This window comes from Pseudophryne corroboree, chromosome 10 (assembly GCF_028390025.1).
Source record: "Pseudophryne corroboree isolate aPseCor3 chromosome 10, aPseCor3.hap2, whole genome shotgun sequence".
Taxonomy (NCBI): domain Eukaryota; kingdom Metazoa; phylum Chordata; class Amphibia; order Anura; family Myobatrachidae; genus Pseudophryne; species Pseudophryne corroboree.
Genome location: NC_086453.1, coordinates 326,542,889 through 326,557,000, shown reverse-complemented (window position 1 = coordinate 326,557,000; position 14,112 = coordinate 326,542,889). Strand labels below are relative to the sequence as shown.

At 43.0% G+C, this 14,112-nt stretch overlaps 1 protein-coding gene across 1 annotated transcript in view; it reads right to left on the bottom strand.

Moving 5' to 3' along the window:
- The window catches only part of ERRFI1 (ERBB receptor feedback inhibitor 1), a 28,900-nt gene extending 15,814 nt beyond the window's left edge, over positions 1-13,086 (bottom strand). The window contains exon 1 of the mRNA XM_063943557.1: positions 12,924-13,086. The gene's annotated coding sequence lies outside the window, so the exon portion shown is untranslated. The remainder of the gene's footprint in view (positions 1-12,923) is intronic.
- Between the last annotated feature and the right edge of the window lie 1,026 nt (positions 13,087-14,112).

Sequence of the window (14,112 nt, the reverse complement as noted above, 5' to 3'; positions counted from 1 at the left end):
CACCACTGTAAAAGATTGGATAAGGAGACATTTGGGAATATGCAACTCACATTTTATGCCCTAATGTTTAAGCCCTCTCTCTGACAGGAGCCATAGTTCAAGGTTTACCATCAGGACTGCTGGAGTATATGAAAGCATAGCAAGTATACGGTGTGTGAGCTTTCATTTGTCTTTTATGGTCCCCTAACGAGATCTTACTGAAAAATGACTCAACAGATCGGCCTCTAGTGGCACGGAGTGTAGAGATGGAAGTAGCCATTTTCCCTTTGCTATGGCCAGAGACATGTATCAGTGCAACTCGAAATCAGACTTTATTTAGGCCAAATTCAGACTCCAGCGTGATAATGAGGGCTCTGTAACTATACGGTACTGGAAGGGAGCAAAAGCCATAACCTACTGTAAGTCGGCAGTCACGCAGCAGCACGGAGCTTCCCTCACATTAGGGAATAATGGTCAGTCCATTGGGCGTCAGGGCAACTACATATCACAGCCCAGCGCAACGCCTGTGTTAGAACACCTTGATGACAAGTTGTGCTAGGGGCTGGGAGCCCTTATATAATATAAATGACGTCAACTCTGCCCCCCTCTCCTCATACATACACACCGTATCCCACAGCTACATTACACAGAGTTTAGATTGCCCATCCTCTTTCCTTCCAGTGATACACCAGGAATTTATTGCACTGCCCGAGTGTCCACCTACATTCCCCACTACACACTCACAATTATTACACACACTGAAACATCAGTTTTATTTGCCAGGCAGTAATCATTCAGTTTTAATTAACAGCAAGGATAGTCAAACACCATATTTCTCTAGCCTGGATGACACGAGTAGAAACAGAGATAAGTAAAACCAAAAGGGCAGATTTAACAACGAGCGATATTACAGTTATCACTGGTTACAAATAAATGGCGTTTCAGCCAATCGGCTCCTGTCATTTCGCAAACACATGACAGTAAGAGGCCAATTGGCTGGAGCACACAGTTTAACACTCGTAACGAGTGATAAGAATATCACTCGTTAAATCTGCCCCTAAATATCAAACCCTTTCTGTTGATCAACCGACAACTGTTAAGGATCATTAATAACAGTCTAAGGAGCCCATTTAACTAGAATTGCGGAAAAGCTGCAATTAACTGTACTTACGTAGACGGATATTCTCATCTTTAATGAAAATATCCCTGCTATGTGCTGTTCCTGCTAGTTAAGATCCCAGCCACATTGGAGGAGTATTTAACATTTGAAACACTCCTCCGGAGGGTATCTCCGACACTGTACATGCTCTCACCGTTCCTGCAGCCTACAGGAGCAGGATTAGAAGATCCTTCTCCAGCGAATATGCTTCCATAGGAATAACAGTCGTTTACTCCATCTAATCGAGAGACGTTGTGACATAAGGGTCAGACCATAGTCCCACCACATTGATATTAGGGACTGTGGTCTACAGAGTTAACGAGTCTTCTGCGGATTTCACAGAAATCTCCTGCACACGGCAACAATTAAAAAAATTATGCAGAAACTATTTCTACAGAATTCTTTGCATAAAAAAAAAAAGCTTTTTTGATAGGCCCCCCAATAGATAGAAATTAAAATGCGTACATATGTACATATCTTAGACTTGATTGGACTTTCCAAGAACAGCTTCTTACATTTTGGAGAACAAGGCCGCATAGATCAGTCTCCAAGCGGCTGCTTAATGCATTTTAACTGACAGGTCACAAGGGCTTTTCCTGGATGTCTAGGGAATGTCCATTAGTGAACATTAAGAGTTTTCAGCCGTTGACAAATAGAGAGGAAAGCGGTAAACAGAGGCTCAATGATTGAACAGCACACGTTTTTTAAAGAAGTTTCAAAACGTCCAGGAGTAATATGCTTTTTATGCGCTGTACTAAAGTAGGGTTGAATCATCCGAAAATAGTTTTTGCAACGGGCATTTATGAAAGGTGATGAACAGGAAATGAGTTCAACACAGCAAACAGATATGTCACTTTGGAGGAGACCTGGCACATGGCTTTTATGTCAGGCCTTGAAACAAGAAAAATAATTCACCTATCACCTATAGGCCCAGATGTAATGAAGTCAGAGTTGGCAGGAAGTGCAGGTTCCCGGCCAAACTCAATGTTTTTTAAAGCGGCAATCATTTACAATGCATGACTTAACTTGAACACGATTGCAGTTTTAAAAAAAATAAAAAAATCAGAGTTTGGCCGAGAAGCCGCACCTCCAGCCAACTCGGACTTCATTAAATCCGGCCCATGTTCTCTAAATGCAGAAATTTCAGTCTCAGGGGTATATTTACTATAAGGTCGATTTTCAATAAATCCAAATCCAGGTTGTGTTTCAGGGGCTAAAACACATTTAAAAATAAATATAAAAAAAAAAAAAAAAAAGGGAAAATCCGACATGTTATAAACACCACGGGGCACATTTAGCAACAAGTTTTAGCCATTTAAAACTCATTAAATATGATAAATGGTGCACCAGTCATACATTTGAAAATGGACAGCTGGAGCACCATTTATCATACGCAACAAGTTTTAAATAGCTAAACCTCACTGATAAATGGACCCCCATGTTTCTTACAGCAACAAAACTAATAAATACTCAAGTATCTGCAACATAAAAGAAACACACAAGTAATACAGGCTGAGTATCCCATATCCAAATATTCCGAAATACGGACTTTTTTGAGTGAGTGAGATCGTGAAACCTTTGTTTTTTGATGGCTTAATGTACACAAACTTTGTTTAATACACAAAGTTAATAATATTGTATTAAATGACCTTCAGGCTGTGTGTATAAGGTGTATATGAAACATAAATGAATTGTGTGAATGTAGACACACTTTGTTTAATGCACAAAGTTATAAAAAATATTGGCTAAAATGACCTTCAGGATGTGTGTATAAGGTGTATATGAAACATAAATGAATTGTGTGAATGTAGACACACTTTGTTTAATGCACAAAGTTATAAAAAATATTGGCTAAAATGACCTTCAGGATGTGTGTATAAGGTGTATATGTAACATAAATGCATTCTGTGCTTAGACTTGGGTCCCATCGCATCTCATTATGGTATGCAATTATTCCAAAATACGGAAAAATCCGATATCCAAAATACTTCTGGTCCCAAGCATTTTGGATAAGGGATACTCAACCTGTATTGCCTGAATGGGGGCTGGAGTTCCACGAACGAACCAAGCTTGCAAACATTCCGTCCCCGTTTTTGGGGAAACTTCCTGTCTCCACCCCCAAATGCCAGAAGCATGATTGCTGTAACATTTGGGGGGACCGTAAGAGACATCACAGCCCCAAATCTGCAGTGCGGCTTCTGAACACATCGGAGCTGTGAGAAAACCTTTGGGTTTATGTACCGTACATCTCTGAACTAGGCCCTTTAACACTAGAAGGGTTCCATTCTTATACATTATAATGCACGCTACATAGTATGGGGGATAGAATGTTTCTCTGGAACACAGAGCATCCTGCTGCTATTACACTATAATATAATTATAGTTGCTGTTCACTCTCTCAATAACAGCCATGAATATTCATAGCAGCCCAAGAGGAGACTAGATTTGCAAAAAAGCACTCTAAAAGAAAAACAAAATCCCACAAAAAAAAAAAAGAAAAAAAAAAAAAAGTCATATCACAGACAATCAGGATTTTGCATAGTTTTCCGTAAATACTTAGCATCTGTAAATCTGATAAAACAGAAGCCTTGTAGGCATCCATTGTATCCCTACCCCCACCTGCCATAGCTGTCCCCAAATTGTCATTACCAGCGTGTCCGAGCACAGATCCCATCTAAACTCATCTGTCAACAGAGCGATTGTGCAAACTAGGGTCTGCTCCAAAATCCCTGTGGAATGCTAAACTTTTAACAAACGTTTAAAAATATTTATGCACGCGCTAAAAAAAGATTATTTTTTGTTTCTCTTTTAAAAAATGTTGCCCAGCTTCCAAGCGTTGGGGGGAGGAGAAAATCCTCAGTCCAGCTTGTGGCAGACAAGCAGTCTTTGTGTCACATGAGGTGACCTGCCTTAAGCTGCTGTGCAGAATTGTCAATGGGCAGTATTATTATGAATGTGCGGTTGGACAAGCCTACTTTGACAGGAAAGAGGGGGGGGGAAAAAAAAATGAAAAAACGGGGGAGGGGGACACAAAAGCAATTACAGATTGTTGACAAGTCGAACTTGGAAAATTCATATCAAGCAGAAGGTTAAAAAGCTTTGTAACCTGTACTATGGCCTTCGTTACTAGGTTGTTGAGCTTTACGGTGATTAACGTCCTTCTTGTATGGAACTTCTCTGAAAAGATTGTTAGGGCTGGAGTGGGGGTGGGGTTGGAGGGTCTTTTGTAAAACAAGAGAATGTCTGGTCAGTGAGAACTTATTTCTTAATATAGTACAAGTAGCATGATTAAGCAGTGTATCAGTGACTGTCCATATACACATCATACAGTAACAACATTAGGGTAGGATTCATTAATTTGCTGGTTTTCAGATTTACCTAGAAATTTAGGCTAACACCCTTCAGGCTTCACTAGTGAGGAAAAGCCCAATACCTCGTAAAGACATTCTAATGTTTCCCGCACCTCCTAAACAATGCAGTCTCTGTATCTGGGTTTAGAACACATTTAGTCACTAGGCCTCATTCACTGAAGTTCCATTGAGGTGCTTAATCTGCAATAAGCCACAGCAACCAATAAGAGGCTCTTTCACCGTGTAACTTGTGAGGAAAAAAAAAAGAAGCTATGCGCCAATCAGTTTATTGCAAATGTTTCATCTAAAATACAAACAAGTAAATGTGCTAAACTGTCCAGCAGGAGTTAAGTGGGGAAGATATTTTTCAGTCACAAAAGCCGTTATAGTTTAATATAAGGACTGGAATATCCACAGGAAATCTTTATTTTTGATATGTATTATAGCTGTGCTCTAGGTCATCTCAGTCTCTGGGCGAATTAATATTTATGTTATACTTGGAGAGGTGTATTAAGCCTTGGAAAGACGTAAGGGCAGATGTACCAAGTCTTGGAGAGAGAAACTAACCAACCAATCAGCTCCTGTCATTTTTCAAACACAACCTGTAACATGGCAGTTGGAGACTGGTTAGTACTTTCTCTCCCCCCCTTGGAAGCTTAGTACATCTCTAGGGTGGAGAAAGGAAATATTAACCAATTGGCTTCTGTCATTTGTCTAACACAGCTTATTAAAAATGACAGTTAGGAGCTGGCGGAGAGGGATAAAGTAACAACCCAAGGTTTGCTACATCTCCCCCACAGTATGATAACCTCTGAATTGTGGATATTAAATCAAATTTGCCTACTCTTAACGAGACTCCCAAATGTCATACAGCTCTCTAGAGGTGTGCAGACCACCCTCCTGTTTCTCGCTCACGTTCCCATTAAATTGGACAGTCTATGGGGTCTTAGTATGTTTCATTATTGCTTGTTCAATAGGACAAATCACAGCATTGATCAGTGGATGTGTGGGGCTGTCAGATGACGTTAGTCACGCGCTATGACCCCCGACCTCCCACCTCCACTGTCCGCTAGGTCGCATTTAACACAATGATCTAGATTTATCCAAGGACCAGTTGAGCAGCTCAGTGCTAGACCAGGTTTATACAAGTACGGATCTTGTTCTGTATACTGAATTCCAATTCCCCGCACTGATTAAACAGTGAAAGACAAGAGGCAGAATAGACTTTGGAAACATACAGAACCAGTGACACACTCTGAAGCTTGGACACAATGTTACTCTGGGATTTTTATTTCCTCCAGATAAAGGAGTAAGCTTTTATTATTCACTACTGATGAAGGGAGTGATCCTTACAGTTCTACGCTCCTGTAATTAAATAAAAAGGTATCACCTTGCACTGCTTGCTGGCATATTATTAATGAGACGGTAGTCAGTGTAAGGAGGAGAGGCCAAAGTGTGACACGGCTCCTCCATCACGTAGGAACGTCAATGACAGACCCTTAAAGGGGAAGCGCAATCCCATGATCCAAAAGGTGCGAAAAAGTTTTCTTACAATGTCAAAACTTCCAGCACATATGAAAACAAATTAAAGAGTATAAATGTATAAAAAAAAAAAAAAAAAGTATAGTAAATGAGAATTATAAATGTATCAAGAGTATAATTGTATTAAATGTATAAATGTTTTTTTAAATAAGAGTATTAATTCCTTTCTCCTTAAGGAGTTCATTTACACATTTTCCTTATCTCTGGGGTCTATGTGCTAAATCTTGGAAAGTAATAAAGTGGAGAGAGATAAAGTACCAGCCAATCAGCTCCTAGCTGCCATGTTGCAGGCTGTGTTTGAAAAATGACAGTTAGGAGTTGGTACTCTATCTCCATTCAAGGCTTAGTAAATAGACCCCTTCTCTCTCTCTCCAAGGCTTAGTAGAGACCCCTTAATATTGTATTTTCATGCTCTCCCATCATTTACAATGGTCACAGACTAACATAACAGGAGATTGAACAAATAAAGCGCTTTATAGAGAAAGTCTGCAGTTTTCCGATACAAACTCAGAGCTCCCCCCGTAACAAGTGCCAGATATATAGGACGGGTTAGGATCGAGGGAGACTTTCTAGTAGGGTCTAATGAAGTATTCCTAATATGATAGTAGAACCCTAATGTGGGACAGGAAATATATGGTGAGGTGAGGGGCAGACTGATCTCCCCTATAGGGGTCCATTTCTTAAATCTTGGAAGGAGATTAAGTGAACGGAGTAAAGTAGCAGCCAATCAGCTTTTGTCTTTTTTTTTAGACCCAGCCTGTTACATGACAGTTAGGAGCTGATTGGCTGGTACTTTATCTTCATCCAAGGCTTAGTAAAAAGACCTGTAAATCTCATTCCACCTAACGCACCACAACAAGACACATAAGAGTAAGTGGTTATTAAACACAAAAAAAAAAAAAACACACAACAACCCAAAGAAAAAAAAAGAAACTACGGGGGCATGGTTAGACAGAAACATCTTTTTTGCTCAATAGGCAGGGGCAGTTGGCAGCCATGAGCCGTTCAAAAGTCAAAGCGTGACATTATGTGAGAACGCCGTGTACTCCGTCTCAGCGTTTCACCCGCCTTACATGAAGTTATGTAAGCATGGTACCAAACATTTTTTTATTGTCACATTTCTCAGCAGATATAGATCACAAACTTCCTCCCGGTGTATGCTACTTCTTCAAAGCATATTCTTATGCTCAACTATTGTAACCCGTCGTCTCACACCCATAACTTGCTGCAGTATATTTCTGACTAATGGGGAGGAAATCCTGAGCTGAATGAATGAGCGAGGGGTGATTTGGGCTGTACAGTACGTGACGGATGAAAGAAATGACAATAGGCTGATGATGATACCTGTTTGCATGCAGCAGACATACCATAGTAAGTCACAGGTGAGCCATGAGGAAGGAAAAAAGGGATGAGGTGGGGGATGGGATACTTGCACAGAATTGTCACACAGCATTCTGTCTCGTCAGGATGCTACCCATCTAGGCCCAATTTCCTCCCCCAGTCTAGAGACCCATTGGTAGATTTATTGGCCGCCATTGTCAGTGCAAGCTTGTATGCTTCTCTTGAATAGAATTCTGATCCTACAGTGCAGTGGGACATTACTGAGGCTTAGGGAAATTTCTGGAATCAGCCAATAAAATCTGGAAGCCAGTAGGATCTTAAAGGAATCAAAAGAGGTCATCCATTAACTGGTTACCTAGCTCCTGTATTTTAACCAGCCCTAAAAAATAAATACTACCTTTACACCCTGCCTCCGTAGCAAGGAACATGGGGCGTTCGGGTTGTAGATTTCCCCCGTCAGTCATACTTTATGAATGAGCGCAGGTTGATGACATAAACCAACACATCTCTGGAGAGCCACTTGTCCATTGTCAGGTAAGTTTGGGAGACCATCGTTAGGTGGAACAGACAGAAGTGCGACTTTGGATAGATCACAGAGGACCAGAATACCAGAAAATAACCATCTGAAATTGTGTAGGCCAAGGTCAGAAAATACAGAAACCTATAGCCTAAGTGAAACATGCCCACCGGGTAAAATCACAATTCAGCTGACAACACGATTTGCAGTTTGGATGGAGATTTTGGTAAATTGCCCCAAAAACCGCCCTGATCATTGCTCAAGCAGATCAAAGTCCAACTTGAGCAATCAAGTTGCTGTCCATGTGATGATCTCAATTGAAACGCAACTAGAATTTCCAACATCTGACCAAATTAAGATTCCTGATCTGTCACTAGTTTAGTACCTGGACCACCATGCGTAATCGCTCCCACAATGTGTTGGCCTAGTCTCTGGTCCCACAGACAAGGCAGCCTGTCATCTAACTAGATTTTAGACATGGAGATAAATCCAGTGGACTATACAGACTCTATAGTCACATAGTGTACCTTTAAGTACACCTGTAACATTTAGAAGAGCACGGTATGTTTATATCCAGTACATAAACTCCCACACAACAGTATTTGCACTATGACATACCCAACAATAGTTTAGTAATACACTAGAAGCAATGCCCCAGGTAACTACTACCAGGCTTAGAACAGAATATAATATATATATATATATATATATATATATATATATATATATATATATATATATATATATATATATATATATATATATATATATATATACATACATACACCCGTTGTTAAACTCTATTTTAGTTATTTGCCTATTACAGTAAAAGGTGCATTTTTCCCACCAATCATATTTTCCAGCGATAGGACACATTTTGCCACAGAATATCCTCTGAGTGAAATATATGGTGCAGTAATAGGAACCCCGACAGCTTGCATTGTTACTACTGAAGGAAGAAACCGCGCTGACAGTGTACTAGTCAGTACAACATTTACAACCTAGACCACTAGATTGCACCGTAGAGAGATACGGATCAGTGAGTCACATTACGGCTGACCTATGTTCCACTCACATCATGCGGATGTCACCTGCACACAAGTGGCACCTACAGCGAACGCACCATTTAGATTGTATATATTTGCAGCACAGTGTGATTTGCAGTGATAGGATCCGGAATATAGAGGAAAATTCTCGAATGAAAATCTTGTACCTTATCAATTAATGTTCAAGATTAGACATATGTATTCCGCACTGGAAGGGTACATAGTCCATATTATATGTTTACAATGCTGATTGCTTCAGAAATCAACAAGGCACCAGCCCGTAAAATAAAAAAATAATAAAATAAAAAAAAGCCCCAACCTCACCTTTCTTCACCCGACAGTTGCTTAGCAACAATTCTTGTTATACCTGTGTGGCAGGTGCACCTTTAGCCAGCAACACACCCCCTTAAAGGGACACCACTCCCGGAACCTACTTAGCACTTTTTTCAATGATCACAAACCCCCCCAACACACACACACTTCCCCCAGATGAGATATGGGGGATTGTCTTTCACATATATACACACACAATAAAGTTTTACACTGTGATTTATCTGCAAGATGTCACGTCTGCTGCAGTTTCCACACATCCAAACATTAAGTGCAATGTATTTGTGCAGCTATATGTTTAACAAAGAAAATGTATCAGAAATTTCAAGACTATAGGAATAAAAGTCAAGTCATTCTGACAAAGAATATTATAAAAAAAATGTATATTATATACATATATATATATAAGTGTGTGTATATACATACATACACACACACACACACACACACACGTTTACTGGTGGTGTAATAAAATATAAAAATTATATATCACACACACACTTATATAGCTCCAGTATTCTCTCATTAATATATGTACAGTTTTATAATGTGTGTGTAAAATACACACACTTATTTTCTTTTTCTTTTTTTTTTAATCCCAACTCTGTACCTGTATGAATGCGGTCTATAGCAATGCAATATGTAAAAATTCAGTGTGAAACAAGAGAATCTATTATTTGCATCCACAGGACATATCGGAGGAAATGCAGAGAATATGTAATACGTAGCAACTTCAGCTAATCACCGTGAGCATCAGCCACTGCCACCATAGCATGTCAGTAGCCCACACTGCATCACCCATACACAGTACAGCACTACATGCCACCACAGACCCTAGCCTGCCAGTAGCCCACACTGCATCACCTGTACACAGTACAGCACTACATGCCACCACAGACCCTAGCCTGCCAGTAGCCCACACTGCATCACCCATACACAGCACTACATGCAACCACAGACCCTAGCCTGCCAGTAGCCTACACTGCATCACCCATACACAGCACTACATGCCACCACAGACCCTAGCCTGCTAGTAGCCCACTCTGCATCACCCATACACAGTACAGCACTACATGCCAACACAGACCCTAGCCTGCCAGTAGCCCACTCTGCATCACCCATACACAGCACTACATGCCACCACAGACCCTAGCCTGCCAGTAGCCCACTCTGCATCACCCATACACAGTACAGCACTACATGCCACCACAGACCCTAGCCTGCCAGTAGCCCACCCTGCATCACCAATACACAGTACAGCACTATATGCCACCACAGACCCTAGCTTGCCAGTAGCCCACTCTGCATCACCCATACACAGTACAGCACTACATGCCACCACAGACCCTAGCCTGCCAGTAGCCCACTCTGCATCACCCATACACAGTACAGCACTACATGCCACCACAGACCCTAGCCTGCCAGTAGCCCACTCTGCATCACCCATACACAGTACAGCACTACATGCCACCACAGACCCTAGCCTGCCAGTAGCCCACTCTGCATCACCCATACACAGTACAGCACTACATGCCACCACAGACCCTAGCCTGCCAGTAGCCCACTCTGCATCACCCATACACAGTACAGCACTACATGCCACCACAGACCCTAGCCTGCCAGTAGCCCACACTGCATCACCCATACACAGCACTACATGCAACCACAGACCCTAGCCTGCCAGTAGTCTACACTGCATCACCCATACACAGCACTACATGCAACCACAGACCCTAGCCTGCCAGTAGCCTACACTGCATCACCCATACACAGTACAGCACTACATGCCACCACAGACCCTAGCCTGCCAGTAGCCCACTCTGCATCACCCATATACAGTACAGCACTACATGCCACCACAGACCCTAGCCTGCCAGTAGGCCACTCTGCATCACCCATACACAGTACAGCACTACATGCCACCACAGGCCCTAGCCTGCCAGTAGCCCACTCTGCATCACCCATACACAGTACAGCACTACATGCCAACACAGACCCTAGCCTGCCAGTAGCCCACTCTGCATCACCCATACACAGTACAGCACTACATGCCACCAGACCCTAGCCTGCCAGTAGCCCACTCTGCATCACCCATACACAGCACTACATGCCACCACAGACCCTAGCCTGCCAGTAGCCCACTCTGCATCACCCATACACAGTACAGCACTACATGCCAACACAGACCCTAGCCTGCCAGTAGCCCACTCTGCATCACCCATACACAGCACTACATGCCACCACAGACCCTAGCCTGCCAGTAGCCCACTCTGCATCACCCATACACAGTACAGCACTACATGCCACCACAGACCCTAGCCTGCCAGTAGCCCACCCTGCATCACCAATACACAGTACAGCACTACATGCCACCACAGACCCTAGCCTGCCAGTAGCCCACTCTGCATCATCCATACACAGTACAGCACTACATGCAACCAGACCCTACCCTGCCAGTAGCCCACCCTGCATCACCCATACACAGTACAGCACTACATGCCACCACAGACCCTAGCCTGACAGCAGCCCACCCTGCATCATCCATACACAGTACAGCACTACATGCCACCACAGACCCTAGCCTGACAGCAGCCCACCCTGCATCACCCATACACAGTACAGCACTACATGCCACCATAGACCCTACCCTGACAGCAGCCCACCCTGCATCATCCATACACAGCACTACATGCAACCACAGACCCTAGCCTGCCAGTAGCCTACACTGCATCACCCATACACAGTACAGCACTACATGCCACCACAGACCCTAGCCTGCCAGTAGCCCACACTGCATCACCTATACACAGTACAGCACTACATGCCACCACAGACCCTAGCCTGCCAGTAGCCCACACTGCATCACCCATACACAGTACAGCACTACATGCCACCACAGACCCTACCCTGACAGCAGCCCACCCTGCATCATCCATACACAGTACAGCACTACATGCCACCACAGACCCTAGCCTGACAGCAGCCCACCCTGCATCACCCATACACAGTACAGCACTACATGCCACCATAGACCCTACCCTGACAGCAGCCCACCCTGCATCACCCATACACAGTACAGCACTACATGCCAACACAGACCCTAGCCTGCCAGCAGCCCACCCTGCATCATCCATACACAGTACAGCACTACATGCCACCACAGACCCTAGCCTGCCAGCAGCCCACCCTGCATCATCCATACACAGTACAGCACTACATGCCACCACAGACCCTAGCCTGCCAGTAGCCCACACTGCATCACCCATACACAGTACAGCACTACATGCCACCACAGACCCTAGCCTGACACAGCAGCCCACACTGCATCACCCATACACAGTACAGCACTACATGCCACCACAGACCTGCATATGAAGAAGCTGCTTATCTAGAGGCTGGATTTTATATTAATAATCGTAATTATACAGCTGTAAAACAGAAGTAGGGGGCAGGGAAGAGTTCTAAGAATAAGTGACCCAAAGAGCTTACACTCTCCAGTGGCAGACAGCAGTCACAGCCCCTAGGTGTGTACGTGTACTGTCTCCTATGAACACACAAGTACAGTACGGTCACTCAGAACCTCACACTGTGCAGCAATGGGAAGCCAGCAGCACTGTGCACTACAGAATAACACAATGCGCACTACATGGGGCTGTTACCTCTGCATGGGGACATGTCACCCTCCTCAGTGCCTGGCAGGCAGCTCCCCCCACATTGCCAGAGCCTCTCCCGGCTGCTGTAGTGCTAGAATCCCGGCTGCTGCTGTCCCTGCTCTGCAGCCGCTTCCCCGTGTGTAAATCCCTGCTGGCCGCTGCTGCTGAGCCCGGGGAGGACACTTATATGAATGGGTAGGGCAGTGACGACACGTGGACACGCCCACCTCCTGGCAGCGCTTCTTAAAAGGGCAACAGCGGCAGCCCTGCCTGGAGTGAGAGTCGCCTGGGACCCAGGAAGAGGCAGAGAGTGGGAGTGTGTGTGGGTGTTATTACTCACTATTGTTATTAGTATTAATTATTATTATTATTACACATATTTAATGTTCTGCATCCATCTACTCCAACTATTACATGGGAGAAAAATATATAATAATTCCCAAATATGCACATGTGCCTTACATGCTGCTGTGAGAGTATATACAGTGTATCTCTCTCTCTCTTTGGGGGGAATTCAAATGTTTGAAAAGTCGGTTGGCTGTCTGCCTTTTCTGTCTATTAGAAAGGAAAAAACAGACACCCAACTGACTTTTCAAACATTTGAATCTCCCCCTATATGTATATATATATACACACACTCACACACCCACAACCAGGACCCTCTTTTTGCGTAACTGTAATTTTGTGTAATTATGTACCTTTGTGTACTTATTATGCGTTGCTGTACTAATTGTATTTTGACTGTACTGTACGTTCAAAGTACCCTATGTACGGCGCTGCACATCACTTGTGTCTCCTAAAGCTGGCCGTATACTGGAAGACTTTTCCAGGACACCTTACACAGGAGCAATGGTCGCAAAATATGTTGACATGACTTTAAATATTGAGAGATTTATATTCACGATTTTACAGTCTAATGGTAAGATCAAATGTACAGTCATTTACTGAAGCAGATCAAACATGCTGGCAGATTATCTTTCATGTCCATACAATACGCTGACAGGTAATCAGTAAGAAATGTCATTGATCTGCCTGATTTGACCAATTATCTTTCAGTGTATGGCCAGCTTTATAAATAAGGGTCACATACATATATATATATATATATATATATATGTATAATTGTATATATATATACATATATATATCAGTGATGTGCGGTGAGGTGAGAGCCTTTCCTGTCATACTAACGTAT